Source organism: Camelus bactrianus, chromosome X (genome assembly GCF_048773025.1).
Source record: "Camelus bactrianus isolate YW-2024 breed Bactrian camel chromosome X, ASM4877302v1, whole genome shotgun sequence".
Classification (NCBI taxonomy): domain Eukaryota; kingdom Metazoa; phylum Chordata; class Mammalia; order Artiodactyla; family Camelidae; genus Camelus; species Camelus bactrianus.
The window spans coordinates 36179068-36196325 of record NC_133575.1 but is presented as its reverse complement, the minus strand read 5'-3'; the positions used below and the strand labels follow the sequence as shown (position 1 = coordinate 36196325).

At 36.3% G+C, this 17258-nt stretch overlaps 1 long non-coding RNA gene across 1 annotated transcript in view; it reads left to right on the top strand.

Annotated features, from left to right (window-relative positions):
* Positions 1-17258, top strand: part of LOC123612173 (uncharacterized) — a 209223-nt gene that overhangs the window by 172472 nt on the left and 19493 nt on the right. Inside the window, exon 8 of the long non-coding RNA XR_006719386.2 lies at positions 1914-1949. This is a non-coding gene — a long non-coding RNA (uncharacterized LOC123612173). The remainder of the gene's footprint in view (positions 1-1913; positions 1950-17258) is intronic.

Below are 17258 nucleotides of genomic sequence, written 5' to 3'. Positions count from 1 at the left end.
GAAAGCCATGTCATACAGAGCTTTCAAAAAATAACTCCTGAGAGTCTCTTTTTGTTTTGACAGGAGTTATTTTTTGAAAGGTGTGCAAGGTTCTACTGTAGAGCACAGGGAATTATATTCAATACCTTGTAATAGCCTATAATGAAAAAGGATATGAAAAGGAGTATCTATTTATCTATCTATCTATCTATCTGAATCACTATGCTATACACCAAAAACTAACACAACACTGCAAATCAACTATACTTTAAAAGACAAACAAACAACCCCCCACCCCAAAATCCTGCCATGCCCTGAATGGAGTGCCTGGTCATAGGGATACCAAATAATCATGAGGCCGAACTCATCTGGAATCTTATCTATCTCGCTCAATTTTCTTTTACAAAGCACTTTCAGAGACACCCTATTCACCTGCTTGATGAGACATTTTGTATCTAATTCTCAAGTCTTCCTCAGACCTGGAATGCCAGCCCGATGTGCTCCATGAGCAGTAATGTGCTGATAAATGCTTAGCAACTGGCTTTCTCTCAAACAAAAAGCAGTGATTTGTAGCATTTGCCAATTTCCATGGTATTAATACTCCCACCATGGCTGATTTCAAGCTTCCAACATGACATGATTGAATGCTTTCATTCCCAAACAAAGTTGGGAAGAGCTACGTGGTAGCCACCGTTACATGGTGTTTTCCACCACACAGAAACAATAGATGTTAACAACTTCAAGAAAATAGATTATAGAAAAACTTAGTAAAATAATTAGGAAGGAATGACTTTCAAATATTTGTTACCTTTGTTTTTAATGTAATTTGGTTAACTGTAAGTTTATGTAATTTAAATTTTAATGTGTCTTTCACAACCATCTCAAAAAAGTCCTGAAAATTTAAAAACTAGCTCTCATGGCCAGGATGAGGTAGTTCTATCGTACCAGTGAGAGCTTCTCACCCTGTGAGATTTTCACTACGTGTTGAAGGTCTATAAGGATGCACCATGTTCTCATCTTTAATAACATTAGAGTTATTTTATAAGCATGATAGGAAATGGGTATCATGAATGGAAATAATATCCTTGAAGATTTTTATTATTCTCATTTCTGATGTTTCTCCAATCTGCTACCTAATATATTGGAAGTGTCAAAAAATGGTTACAACTTAAAATGTAAACTACCCTTAGCCTTAGAATATTCAAAAACACCATTGAATCATTTTAAGCGGATTCCTAACAAGGCATAATTAATTGCATTATGCCTAACTGCAGTGATAATTCCCAACTGACCTTTATCCCTGGAAACACAATATCACCGAAGTGATAAATAAGTAACTTTCACGAAGACCTTCACTGTACCCTCTCTCCAAAGTATTAACGATTAGAGAAAAAGCATGAATGGACTGATAGGGCCTCAAAACATTCAAGAAACTATTTAGCTGAATTTAACCATTCTAGATGAATTATAGTAAATTTGAGTACCGATAGTCTAATCTGTACCTTAGAGTAAATGAATGAGTATTTTCAGGAAATATAAACCTGTTGAGAGTACGTGATTATTACTAGCTGTGTTTATGTGTGTTGCGTGTGTGTGTGTGTGTGTGTGACAAAAAGAGAGACGTGCACATACGTATATATCTTGATCATGGAGTAACTGTATTGAAATTTTTCCCCATCTTTTTGCAGTTTTTATTTGCTGATAGACATTAAATAGTGACAGATTTGCCCAATAATTAATGACTATACAGAGACATTAACATTAACTAATGATGAAAGTGGCCCCGGGTCCTCTGTGGTTTAAAAGATTGTCTGGGATTATTATATTTATTTCAGTTGAATTTTCTCCTAATTACTTCATTTCTTCTTAATTGGTGTCTTATAAAAATAAATTAGACAGAATAATTAGCAATATTCTTTTTTTGACCCCTCTAGAAATCGGCCTAATTGAACAAAGATTACAGTACACATGTAAGTGTCATTTCAAGTGTTTCTTTTTTTTTTTTCCAGACCTGAATTTCATTTATAGCTGAATCAAATTTATCACATAAGTAGAAATATTGTCCAGGTATAGGCTACATGCAGAAAAATTTCCTTTATAAAACCTGTTAAATTAGTACAAAAATACCTATGCATTGTATTATTAATGGATCTAATAATATTGTACTAGTATTGCAGAAGGGAAGAAAATAGAAAAAGAAACAAGATAATTTTTTTTTTGAATTATGAAGCTACACTTAAAATTCTAACAGCTACTTAAAATGGCTTATATTTTAACATGGGTTTTTTATTTTGTTGTTGGTAGTAGTGGCAGAAAAGGAACTAGATTAAATGATTATAAACCAAATAGAACAGAATCTGCTCATCTAATCTGTTTTCCCTCATAAACACCACTCTTAAGTGAAACACAGATAATTAGTTATCTCTTCACATACATTCTTAGCAGTAATGATGCAGTCCTTCATCTGTTGATGCTACTGATGGGGCACCAGTTGGGTAGAGCTGGAAAATAATCTGAACTCTCTTGCCCATGTTTCCTTGCCTCCAGTGGCTTCTGCTTATAAAATATTGCTGAAATGGGGTTTTGTTCAGGATTCAGTCCCTGTATAAGCACTTTAGTACCAAGTTCTACATGGAACTCTGACATATGGTCAGACTGTTAATAAAAAATTATATCGTGACAAGAGAAATAGAAATTAAAACTCAAACTAGGTACCATTTTCAACTCATTTGTTTGTCAGAGCTCAACAACATTGCTGAAGATGAGAGCAGGGAAACTCATCTCTCTCTTCTAATGGGAAGATAGCTAGTAAAACCTCTATGATGGAAATTTCAGAATATCTAGTAAGATCACCCAATGTATAATCGACCATTACCCTCTAAGAATTTATGTGACATGTGCATCGATGGGCAAACTAATGTATATTTAAACATATTCATCATAGCTTTACTTGTATTAGCAAAAGTTTGGAAACAATTGAAATATTCATTAATAGGGAATTGGTAAAAAAAAAACGTATGATAATCCATACTACTGTATGGCATGGCACTCTAAAAAATGAGGAGGATTTGTATATATACATGTATATATGAAAGATTTCTAAGATACACTACTCCCCCTTAGCTTTGTTGAGATTTAATTGACATTATGTAAATTTAAGGTGCAATGTGTCGATCTGATACATTTATATATTGCAAAATGATTACCACATAGCATTAGCTGCCACCGCTATCCCATCACATAATTACTGTTTCTTTTTTGTGGTGAGAACATTTAAGATCTACTCTCTCAGCAACTTTCAAGTATATAATACAGTGTTATTAACTATAATCACCATACTATGCATTAGATTCCCAGAATTTGTTCATCCTATAACTGGAAGTTTCTATCTTTTTGACCAGTATCTCCCCATTTCTCCTCTCTGGGGGCAGGGGAATTTCCATGCATCTCCTGGAACCACCGCTGTACTCTGTTTCTCTGCATTCAGAGATTTTTTAGATTCTGCATGTAAGTGACATCACAGATTTGTCTTTCTCTGTCTGACTTATTGCACTTAGCACGATGCCCTCGTGATTCATCCAAGTTGTTGCAACTGGCAGACTTCCCTGCTTTCTCATGGCTGAATGGTATTCCATTATATATATATACTCCACATCTTTATCCACTCATTTGTTGGTGGACACGTCAGTTGGTTTCCATATCTTGGCTATGGTGAATAATGCTTCAGTGAACATAGGAGTGCAGATATCTCTAGTTCCAAAATGTCCCACTGGATTTTTTTGTTTGTTTGTTTTTAGGAATGGTACTTGCAATATTCACCTATTCCTACTGAGGTGACTGACATATACTTTCCTCTCTCATCTTCTCTTTCATCTTCTGTAGACATTCTTCTTTATAAGTGATTCGTTTTCTTACCATAGCCTGTCCTGTGTGTAATCCTATTGATTATGAGCATGTCTGCATACTTGTAATAAGAGTAGATTAAATAATTCTCTTTTCCTTTTATTCTGCCCTGGATGGTGAAAGTAACTTCAATTTCATAATAGACTTTTTAATATTTACTGATTTGGTTCTTTCTGACATCTAGATAATATCGTTTTAAAAATCCATTTTATTAATTGTGTGCTTGTGTGTGTGTGTGTGTGTAACATCAAACAAGCTGAACTACAATTTTGCTGATAAACTTCGGGAGCAAGGATGTGCAGTTAAGTCTTATAACTTAAGCACAAATGAATGAGGTTAATTTATTTAATCTAGAAAGTGATTATTTAGAGATTTAAGCAATTTGGCAGCGGGGTGTGCAGAAGGGGATGTGGGTGGAATTAACATGTTTTTGCCAAGGCTGAGTTTTTGCCTAGCGCTTTTGGAATTTCAAGAATCTCATTAAGACTTTTAGTAAATTTGCTTTAAATCACCATAGAATTAATAAACTAGAGGCATTACAATGTCTGTCAGCTCTGATTTAATTTAGATGCTCAGTCCCTTCAAACTAGATCAAGACCGTAGAGAAGTGCCAAATAGCGACACTTCCCAAATAACCTGCAGGTATCTGCTGACATCCATGTTCCCATCAGAGCTGTCTGGGCCAAGCAATGATGGCTGGTTTACTGCAGCCCTCATCCAATTTTCTGAGAGACCCATGGAGCCATGGAGCTACATTTCCCACCTCCTCCTCTTTCACGGGTGCCAGCTCTCACAGGGTTCACGTCTCTCTGAAACTCAAGTTCTGTTGTGGAGCTTAGATAAATTTAGGCTCAAGGACTGGGATATAGACATCTTGGGGGATCTTGGAACTAAAGACAAGACACTATTGCTGCTACACTGTGAGTTAAGTAAACTTTTGTAGGCTACCCTAGACACTACACTACATTGTCTAATTTTTTTCTTCCAGGGGAAATTCCACTTCAATTTCCAAATATTTTTAAATTTTGGAACACAACTTAGCTTTGATATTATTTCTCTAGGTCCTCCCTTTCTCACCTCTCTTTCCCTTTTGTGTGAGTTTGTTCTTTTATTCTCATATCTTGTTCCAAACATTTAGCTCTTTGCTAAAGTTCACTGGCAAGTTGGGAACTCCTAATATTTAACCATAATTCCTGAAATATGGTCATCACAATGCTTTTCCACCTTACTTCCTAATTAAACTGATACATTAGTTGGCATTTCTAGAACTGCCATATCCAAAGTGTTAGCTTGAGACCTGCTTATGGTCTTATTTAAACAATACAAAGATAATTTGAAAAAACAGCATGAAAAGCAGCATGTGTATGAGGGTATCTTGGTTGGCCTGGAGCTGATGCTTAATTATGGTAGCTTGTGCAATTAGGCAGCATGTCCAATGTCCTCAATGATCTGGAACGAATAAAGTTTTCCTAACTTCAAGGACATAGTCAAGAACAATTAAACACATATACCATTTCATGATTGCCCTGCATCTTAAGGGTTCATTAGGAAAGGATTCTGAAGCTATGTACAGAATTGGAGGTTTAGACACGTTTGATGAAATGGGGATGGAAGAGATTAACAGAATTCACGAGGAACAGCAGCACTGCCCTTAAAAAGAGAAATCACCATGGGTGGGGGAAAAGTGGAGCAAGGTAGCCTCGATTTAGCACTAAGTGCCCAGTGCTAGAGGTGACTGTGGCTTCCAGAGTAATGCAAGGATGAGCATGAATGCCACCTGACCCAACCTCCCACTCCTTCCTCTTCAGCCACACCACTCCTTCTTGAGCAACCATTGTTCTGGGAAGGAGAAGGAAATGTTAAAAGAAGAGCCTTCAAATGTCTTAACCAGGACACAAAAAGCACTCACCATAGAGGGAAAAAATGATAAATTAAACTATATAAAAATCAAGAACTTCTGTACATCAAATGCCATGCTTTTGTCCATGCTACTCCAGGTGTTCTATCAATTCAATGCAATCCTTATCAAAATTCCAATGGCATTTTTCACAGAAATAAAAAAAATTCTAAAATTCATATGGAACTACAAAAGACCCCGAACAGCCAAAGCAATCCAGAGCAAAAAGAACAAAGTTGGAAACATCACACTATGTCAATTCAAGATATATTACAAAACTGCAGTGATCAAAACAGCATGGTACTGACATAAAAACAGAAATATAGGTCAATGGAACAGAATAGAGAGCCAAGAAATAAATTCACACATTTATATTCAATTGATATTCAACAAAGGTGCCAAGAACACCTAATGAGAAGAGGACAGTCTCTTCCATAAATAGTGCTGGGATAACTGAATATCCCCATGCAGATAAATGAAATTGGACCCTTATCTCACACTATATACAAAAGTCACCTCAAAATGAATTAACATAAGACCTGCAACTATAGAAACTAGAAGAACAGAAAAGGAAGAGCTTCCTGACATTGGTCTGGGCAGTGATTTTTTTTGGATGTGACCCTAAAACCACAGGCAACAAAAGCAAAAACTAGACAAGTGAGACTGCATCAAACTGAAACGTTTCTTTACAGCAAAGGAAACAACAAAGCAAAAAGGAAACCTATAGAATGAGAAAACATATTTGCAAAACATATATCCAGTAAGTGGTTAATATCCAAAACATATAAGGAACTCAGACAACTCAATAGCAAGAAAACAAATAATCTGATTTTATAATGGACAAAGGACCTGAATAGACATTTCTCAAAAGAAGACATATAAATGGCCAACAGGTATATGAAAAAATTCTCATCATTAATCATCATGGAATTGCCAATCAAAATCACAGTGAGATATCACATTACATCCATTAGAATGTGTATTATCAAAGAGACAAAAGATAACAAGTGTTGGGAGGATGTGGAGAAAAGGGAAGCCTTGTGCATCATTGGTGGGACCGTAAATTGGTACTATCATTATTAAAAAGTGTACGGAGTTCCTAAATATATTAACAATAAAGCTACCATATGATCCAGCAATCTCATTTCTGGGTATGTATCCAAAGGAAATGAAATCAGCCTTTGGAAGGGATATCTGCACTCCCATATTCATTGCAGCATTATTCACAACAGCCAAGATATAGAATCAACCTAAGTGTCTATCAATGGATGAATGAATAAAGAAGATGTGGTATATATACACAATGGGATATCATTCAGGCTTAAAGAAGAAAAAATCCTGTCATCTGAGACAACTTAGATAAGCCTGGAGGACACTCTACTAAGTTAAATAAGCCAGGCACAGAAAGATAAATATTGCATGACATCAATTATATGTAATATCACTTATATAAAAAGAGGTTAAACTCATAGAAACAGAGAGTAGAATGGTGGATGCCACAAACTGGGAAGGAGAGGAGATGGGGAGATGTTAGTCAAAGTTTCAGTTATACAGGATAAATAAGTTCTGGAGATCTAATGTACAGCATGGTGACTAGTTAATAATACTATATCATATACTTGGAATTTGCTAACAGAGTAAATCTTAAGTATTTTCACCATATTCACACACAAAAAGACAATATGTGAAGTCGTATACATGTGAATATGTTAATTACCTTGATTATGGTAATCATTTCACAATGTTTATGTATACAAAAACATCAAGTTGTACACCATAAACATATACAATTTTTGTCAATGATACCTCGATAAAGCTGGAAAAAGTAACAAATTAAAAATAATAAACAAAAAAGTGGGAAAAAAGCAGAAGTAGTTATACTGATACCTGGTGTAGTGCTTTCAGGGCAAAGAAAATTATGAACACAAAGAGATACCTTACATTATGATAGAAGAATCCATCTGCAAGGAAGACATAACGATCCTAAATGTGTATGTGCCAAACAACTGAGCTTCACCGTACATGAAGCAAAATCTGACAGCTGAAAGGAGAAATGAAAAACTCCACAATTATATTTGGGGACTTCAATATCCCCCCCCCCAAAACTGATAGAACTACTATACTCAAATTAGCAAGGATACAGGAGAATTGAACAGTATCACCAACCAACAGAATATAATTGACTGCCCACCCAACAACAGCAAAATATACATTTTTTCAAGTGTCCATGGAACTATCACTGAGATAGATCATATCTTGCCTTAAAACAAATCTCAATAAATTTAAAAGAAGTGAAACCATACAGATTATGTTCTCTGACCATAATGAAATCAAACTAGAAATAAGGGACAGAAAAATACCCAAACACTTGGAAATTAGCAACACAATCCTCAATATTCCTTTGACCAAAGAAGACTCAAAGAAAATCTTATAAAAATACATAGAACTAAGTGAAAATAAAAATACAACTTATCAAAATATTTGGGACATAGCTAAAGCAGAGAAGGAAATTGATAGCACTAAATACTTACAAAAGAAGAAAGTTTTAAAATCAATAATCTAAGCTTTTACCTCAAGAAACTAGGAAAAGAAACACAAAATAAGACCAAAAAAAGAAAAGGATAAATCAAAGAGGATAAATCAATAAAATTGAAAACAAGACAATAATAAAATAAATGTAACAAAAATCTGATTGTTCAGAGAAAATCTGTAACATTAACAAACTTCTAGAAAATTAAAAGAGAAGACACAAATCACCAACATTAGGAATGAAAGAGGGATTCTTGTTTCACTAAAACAGATCCTGTAGTCATTAAAAGGAAAATAAGGGAATACTACAACTTAGAAGGAATGGATCAATTTCTTAAAAACAGCAAACTATCAAAATTCAAGAAAGATGAAATACACAGTCTGGATAGTCCTACAAACAGTAAAGAAATTGAATGTGTAATGAGAAAGCTAACAAAGAAAATATCTTTAGGCCCAGATGACTTTTACTGGCAATACTGACAAACATTTAAAGAAGAATTAACACCAATTCTAAGCAGTCTCTTTCAGAAAGTCTCAGAGGAGAGAACACTTCTGAACTCATTTTATGAGATTAGTGTTACTTATCCCAAATTTGGAAAAAGATAATAGGAAAGGAAGGAAACTACACACCATTATCTCTCATGAAATTAGAGGCAAAAATCTTCAACAAAAATATTAGCAAATTGAATCCATCAATATATAAAAAGAATTATACACCATCGTCAAGTGGAATTTATTATAATTATACAAAATTGGTTCAGCATTCAAGTATCAGTCAATATATTCTATCACATCAGTAAGCTAAACAAGAAAAACCTAATGTTCATAGCAATTGATGCAGAAAACCTATTTGACAAAACCCAACACCCATTCATGATAAAAACTCTCAGCAAACTAGGAATAAAAGGAAATTTCTTCAACTTCATAATAAACGTCTACAAAAATCTTAGAGCTGACGTCATACTTAATGGTGAAGGGTTGAATGCTTTCCTTGTAAGCCTGGGAACATGGAAAAAATGTCCATTCTTACTACTCTTATTTAACATAATAGTGGAAGTTCTAGACACTACAATACGGCAAGAAAAAGAAAAGAAATAGCAATTGCATAGGAAGAAAAAAACTATTTTGCAGATTACATGATTATCTACATAGAAAATCCCAAGAAATTTCCAAAAAGCTAGAATAAGTGAGTTTAGCAAGGTGAAGGATACAAAATGAAAACACAGAAATCAATCTCATGTGTATGTATTAGCAATGAACATGTAGAAACCAAAATTAAAACACAGTACCACTTACAACTATTCTAGCTAAAATTAAATACTTAGGTATAAACTTAAGAAGAAATGTTCAGTATCTCTATTCTGAAAATTACAAAATGCTGTTGAGATAGATCAAAGAAGAAAGAAAGAAATGGAGAGATATATTGTGTTCAAGGATTAGAAAGACAAAACATAATAAAGGAGTCAGTTCTCCTTAAATTGGTCTGTAGGTTAACTCAATTTCTATCAAAACACTAGAAAAGTTTTGTAGACACAGACCAGCTTCTTCTAAAATTTAAATGGAAAGTGTAGGCTCTAGTACATTTATAGGCAAAATATTAACCTCAGTCTGTCTCATGCCTTCTAGAATTTAGATGCTAAGGTAAAAGTTACTAATTTTATTCCATCTCAACCTTCAAATACACAGAATAATACTCTGGGTGATGAAATGGAAAGCAGTTCCATTACAAACAAGAGCATGATGGTTTTCTCTAGGAAAAGCCCTTGTGCAGTTGAGTTGTGAGCGGAACTAGTCTCTTTTTTTCTCCAAACACCATTTTTCTTTTCTTGAAAGAACAACTGACAGTCAAGCTATGGTTATTCTGATTTGGGTATTTGGCAAACATTTTCTTCAAAATGAACAAAAGGAGCCTGTCACTTCAAGGAAAACAACTGATAGTATTTGTTGACAATGATAAAATTTGAGTTTCAACTGAAAATTAGAAATTTGGAAAACTTGTATCTGCTACTGCGAACTTGACAGCGTCCCAATACTTCAAGACTTTCTAATGAGATGGGTGGTGATAGTAACAAATGTGATTTTTGATATTGTACAATGAAATGTGTCAATAACTCAGCGAACTAGTATTTTCCAAACGACCAGGGCATAATGCTACAAAATCATGCATGGGTAAAAGATCTACTCAGAGTACAAGATCGGTGATGGGCTGTCATGTAACAACAGCATATGAAAAGTTCATTAATATACATTTAGATTCTGTATCACAACTAACCTTTAAGAAATACTTGTCAAATTTTGTTGTAGATTTAGAGAAGAATATCCACAACTGTTAGAAAAAGCTCTTAAAATATGCCTCCATTTTCCAGTGACATATCTGTGATGCCAGATTTTCTTCATATACTTCAATTAAAATGTCTTAACAGCTAGAATGCAGAAGCAACTATGAGAACCCAGCTGTCTTCTATTAAACCAGACATTAAACAGATATGCCAAAGTGTAAAACAATTTTACTCTTCTCACTAAATTTTCTGTTTTGGAAAATGTTATTATGTTAACGTGTAAATAATAGATTTATTATTTTAAATAAGCTAATATATATATATATTTCTCAAAGTTGTCATTTAAATTTCCAATAGAGTAAATATCGATAGATATAACCCACATAAACAAAGGTTCTTTGGTGCCCTCAAGAATGTAAAGCTGTCCTGAGACCAAAAAGTTTGAGAAATACATCAAGCTAGACTAACAAAGAGTTTCTCTCTCTCTCTTTTTTTTTTTTTTTTCATTTTTTAAAACGGAGGTACTGGGGATTGAACCCAGGACCTCGTGCATGCTAAGCATGTGCTCTCCCACTGAGCTATACCCTCTCCCCAACAAAGAGCTTTCCACCTGAATCAATTTGTAATGTCTCTTCACAGAGTTATTATTGAATGGAGCTCATTTAAGGCCTTATGCCATCAAACTTTGTTTTCTTCTTTTTTTCTTTTCTTTTCTTTTGGAGACTAGTCTTGGGAAACACTCTGTACTCACTGTGCGGAAATAATAAAGACTTCATCTATTCTATTTCCCAATGTCCTCTTTCAATGGCCTATGGCACAAATGTCTCTTATATATTAGTAGCAGAAAAAGCTCTATTTCTGAACAGCTGGTTTGTTAGAATCTTGTGGACACCTGTGGCTACTGTACTGGTCATGTTTTCCCCTTTGCTTTGCCAGCCGAGTGTGCAGGCTGTTTCTAGATGTGTCGAGCTTTAGGGCCTTCCTGTCTAATCTTACTTCAGAATCATCTAATCCTCATTCTTCTATTTTCCCTTCATCTTTTTTGTCTCATCTATTTGTTTTTGCCAAGTTTGATGGTATGAAGTGTGCAACCCCCTTTAAGTACGTTTAGAAGATACAGTAAGGGGAGGGAGAGGAAGAAAAGAAAGGTGAAATCTGGTATATAACCTATAAATAAACATGTGGAAGCTTCTCGGCTTATCTAAAGTGTCCGGAGAATCCATCCTCTTAAGTCTCCCAGGTGCACCCCAGGAGCATTAAGCCCAGAAATCAGAAAGAACCAGGGCAACAGGTTTGTTTGTATGTATGTTTGTTTGTTTGTTTCCTGGGGAGGAGGGAGAAATGGTCTTCCTTACGCATCCTGACAGGAAGACAGTTCAGTTCTTTCTGGCCATAATTAATCACTTTCCTAAGAGAAGATGATAAATCTTTTCTATTATGCTGAGGATGAGAATGATGAAGAAAACAAGCAGGGAGAATCAGTGAACTGAGAGGCCAGATGCCCCTTTGGAACTGTAAGTCTCTTCTGGATCAGGGACAAGGTCTGAAAGGCAGGTCCAAAATATGACCGAGATCTCAATTATTAGGAAGAACCCTTTGGTGTTGGACAGAAAACCCGGGTTCTAGTCCTAATTCTGTCCCTTATCGACTATGTGACTTTGGGTAAACCCTTTAGAATCTCAAGCCTCTGTTTTTTCATCTATGAAATGGGGAATTATAATGCCTGCCTAACCTAAAAGTTGAGGATCAAAGGAGACCACAGATATGAATATAATCCTGAAAAGGGCAGACAGTATTTAAATCACAGTTCTGTGCCTGAGGATGACTCAGCACACACCCAGTATGCACTGTGTCATTGCTGTGACCTTTTAGATCTTTTAATTCAGTGGGCTAGTTAACTGGGAAATATAGTTAGCCCCAACTAATACAACAGCTAGAGTATACATCACTCTTGATAATAAGATGTGTCTAAATAGAGCCTTATGTCTGTGTAGTGTGTTACAGGACCTCCGCCCCCAGTGCAACATCTGATATTGCTTACATCCTTATCTAGGGCCACCACTACATCCCAACCCCTATTGTCATCTCATGGACGTCACTCGAGCAATTCACCCCTCTCTCCTACCCGATATATTTTTTTTTAACCTCCCTGCTGCATCACTCTTGTCAGCATCTAACCACGCTATGGCATCCATTAACCAGATTTGTGATTATCTACCCACACCCTGCCCCAACCTGTTCTTTCTGTAGCCTCCCACATCTCAGAAATGGCAGTTCCAATCTTCTGGCTGCTCAAAAGACCAGAGTCATCTCTAACTCATTTTTCTCACCCATTCAATTGGCAAATCCTGGTGGCCCTGTCTTCAAACTAAATCCCAAATCTGATCTCTACCTCCTCAGTCCATGCAATGATCATTGGTTGCTGGCTGTTGTGTTTGCTCCCCATGTAATCCAGCTTGCCTGAGGAAGCCTTCTACACCATGAGTCAAGTTCCCTGCTGCTCCCTGCTCTTTTCCACTGATGACTTCCAGTCACTTAAAATAAAAGCCAAGTCCTGTCCGTGGTTTTCCAGGCCCTGTATCATCTGGTCTCTTCGCTCCCTCTTCTACTTCATTTCCCACCAGATTTTCCCTCACTTGCTGTCCTCCACCCGTACCAGCTTCTTGCTTTCCCTTTGAACATGCCAAACATGGTTCTGTCTCCAGGCCTTCATATTTGATGTGCCCTTTGTTGAGAACACTGTCACCAAAGTTGTCAAATAGCCTGCTTTCTTACTTCCTTCAGGCCTACTTATCAAACAGGCCCTTACCAGCCATCCTATTTAAAATAGTCACCAGTCACCCCCTACCCATCTCTGTGTGCTCCCATTGCTCTGTTTCTTTTTAGACGACTTCTTCACATAATGTGATATGTATTTATTGATCTCTTATATTGTCTGTTTTCTACTTGCAATGTAGATTCCATGAAAGAAAGGGACTTGATCTACTTTGGTCTCTGTTTTATCTCCAGTACCCCAGGCCCATGGTTGATATTCAATAAGTATTTCGGGGAATGAATGCATAAATAAATGTATTAAGCACGAAGTAAGTGCTCATTTTCCCATATACCCTTGCCTGCATTATATTAATATTCAACTTTTACTTACCAGAAACCTGTGAGGTGTGAAAGCAAGTGTTGCTTCCCTCAATTTATTATTGTTTGGTTTGATAGGTTTGTTTATTTATTTATTTATTTATTTATTTGAGGTATAATCAATTTAGTGTGTTAATTTCAGATGTACAGCATAGTGATTCATTTATGTATATATATATATATATTCCTTTTCATATTCTTTTTCATTAGAGGCTATTACAAGGTGTTGAAAATTGTTCCCTGTGCTCTACAGTAGGACCTTGTTTATCTCTTTTATGTATAGCAGTGTGTATCTACAAATCTGGAACTTGAAGTTCATCCCTCCCCACCCTCATCCCCCACTGGTAACTGTAAGTTTGTTTTCTATGTCTGAGTCTGTCTCTGTTTTATATATAAGTTCATTTGTGTCCTTTTTTTTTTTTTTTTTTTTTTTTTTTTACAATTGGGTATATAAGTGAAATCATAAAAAACTATCATGGTATTTTTCTTATGACAGTTCTTAATGGAGTTGACTATTGTCCCTCTGATGGGCCTAGGGATACAGGGCATGCCACGACATGGGACATGCCCTCATTGGCAAGGTCACAGATGTTTTTCAACCTAATATGAAGTGCTATGGAAATATCAAGAAGGTGGCCTCAGTCTGACTGGAGAGTGCAGTGAAGACTTGTTGGAGGAGATGACAGTGAGCTGAGTGCTGAAGGATTAAGTGAAATTAGTTTGGCGAAGAAATAAGGGAACAGTGTCTCCTCTGGAACAACACAGTTCATGAGGGAATCTCAAGCAGTTCGATGTCACTTAGGCTGGGAGTTGGGTGGTGGGTAGAGAGAGATGACCCTGGTGAAGGAGGTAGGACCCAGTCCTTGAAGGCCTTGTGTGGCATGATGAGCAGGGGACCCACTTTTCTCATAATTTTTAGCACCCAAAAGGTTTTTGGCAAAGCAATGACTTGACTAGGGTTGCAATAATAGATATTGGAGCTGAAGTCAGAGTTTAAGAGATGGGCTCCAAATTATAAAGCCCATTGAAAAATCAGGATGTGGTCCAACTGTTCTGGCCTTGAGTGGGGTCTCTTCCCCATGGCCCTGTTCTGCCTCTATCCTGTTCCCAAGCTTATACATCCATCTGAGCTTAGCAATGTCTAGAAATGGCTGCCCTCAGAGCATCAGGTATGTTTGCAAAATTGGGAAGGAGCTAAACTTTGACAAATCGCCCAAAAACACATCCCCCAGCATAAAGGCACGAGGGAAATGTTTTCACTGGCTTTCCCTTCTTCAGAATCACAGTGGAGCACATCTTGTTTTGTTCTTCCTCTTTACTTTTTAACCTGCCTTACTAACATCCCCACATCCTGAATCCACACTACATTGTGTCGCATCTGAGTCATTGCTCTGTTTTTCGTGGCAATTGTTTGGCCTGATCTTTGCCAATATTAGCAGGGTGGGGAGTTTATAATTATTCTGTTTCAAAGACCTCTTGTTACTCTTTTTTTCACTTCAATCACAATAGGTGTACAAATGCTATTTTTTTTCCACAACTCTACCCAACAATTAATGCTTTTCATGTTACTCTGTCATCCCTCTCCTCTAAGTTTGATAATCCTGGATTTCTCCCAAAACTCCTGTGATATTTTAAATGCCATGATTTAATCACATTGCCATGTTCCACAGACGAGGTCTACAGTTTTCACAAAAGGGTCTTAGCATGGCATGGGAATGAATACAGAATTTTCCACATTTCTAATAAATACCTCTTAAGTTTTCTTAATACCAACTTCACTATATTTCATAGGATAAAGCAATGCAATGATCCTTTCAATATGCCAAAAATGTGGATATGAGTTGGGAAAATGTTGAAATATGTAAGATATGAAGTGTGATATAATAAAGGAACTTAATGAAGGGTGGAATTATTTCTTTACAGGAAGAAATCTTGATATAGCAACTCCTCATATATCCCACAAAAGATTTGTGTCTGGACAGTCAGTAAAAATGTCTCCACTTCCTTTCCTCCAATTTCTCTCGAACTACATTTGATTCACCTTGCCATCCATGCTTTCCAATAAGATGCCTCTTCTTAGGTTCACTACACCCTCCACGTTGCCAAATCGCTCAATTTTTAGTCATTATTTGACCAGTCTCATCCCCAACATCTTCTCTTGGCTTCTAGGGTACTTTTTTCTCCTGTTTCTCCTCCTTCTGCACTGGCAGTTCATTCTCAGTCTCCCACACTGATTCCTGCTTTTTCTCTAAACTCTACACTAATTGACTTTACTCTTTAGGAGACTGCCCTTACACAAGTCCATTCCAAGGCACTGGGAAAAGCCCTAACAGTGTGTTCACATAGTCATCCAGTTTTGTAGGATTTGCAAAAATTAGGTATCTTAACTGAAAGCAGTTAAAACTGCTGGCTATTTTCTGCTCCACTTTCTTTTCCTTCATCATACTTTCCTTAGAGTGACGTTGGAGTGACCGTGGATAATTCTGGGATCAGGGTAGGTCAGAGTAACCTTTCTGTTTCTGCCATTTTCTCAAAGCCCTTTAGCTTAAAATATTCAATCTGCCAAAGTGTCACATTTTGGGGATAGTGAGCCCTGAACCCCATCATAGTCAATGAACAGTGTCTCGATTCCAGACTGGAACAGAATAAAAATAATGAAAAAGCTTTAGACTTATTAGTAAAATGCATAGTTAGAAACATATAACCAATGTATTGAATTGGATGTGTTAACAGGGAGCAAATCTATTATTCTCCCACCATGGTTGTTCAGAACTATTCTAATTTATCTCTTCTCTCCTAACTAAATGGTATTTCTAGACAATCCAATAATTTTCAGTTATTCTCTGACATCAGGAAAGTCACATTTTGGGGCATTAAAAAGTCAGGATAAATCAAAACTTCACTTGCTAGTGAGTTGAAAGCATCTTCCCATCCACAAGCTCAAGCTCATCTCAGGCTCAGAGGTTTAAAATGGGAAAGGAGTGACTCTATGCCTCTTTTCCCTCCTATTCTTCATCCTTTCTTATTCGCTAGCTACCACTTTGGGTTTCTCTAGGAATTACGTGGGACATTAAATATTGTAGCCCTTACTACGGTTCATCAAATGTTTTCAGTTTTTTTCCCCTTTCAGGCACATGGTAAAATTGCATTTCCCTGGCCCCTTAACAATAGGTGTGGCCATGTGATTGGTCTTGCCAAATGAAATGTGAGCAGAACGGATGCGTGTTATTCAGGGTGGAAGCTTTAAGAACCAATATACAAGTTATAGTATTCCCTTCTCAGTGCTGTGGTTGTCATGGAAGCAGTTGAAACATTGAGATGAAATTTCAGTAAAGTCAACCCGTGTTGAACATGTAGTGTGATGTGAGCAGAAAATAGATATTTATTGTTGTAAAGCTTTGATTGGGGGGATTATTTATCACTACAGAATTACACAGCCTGTCCTGACACAATGCACATCACACTAATACACTAATACACATTAAAATAACCAAAGATAGAAGAATTGTGAACTTATAGCCACCTGATAACATATTCTT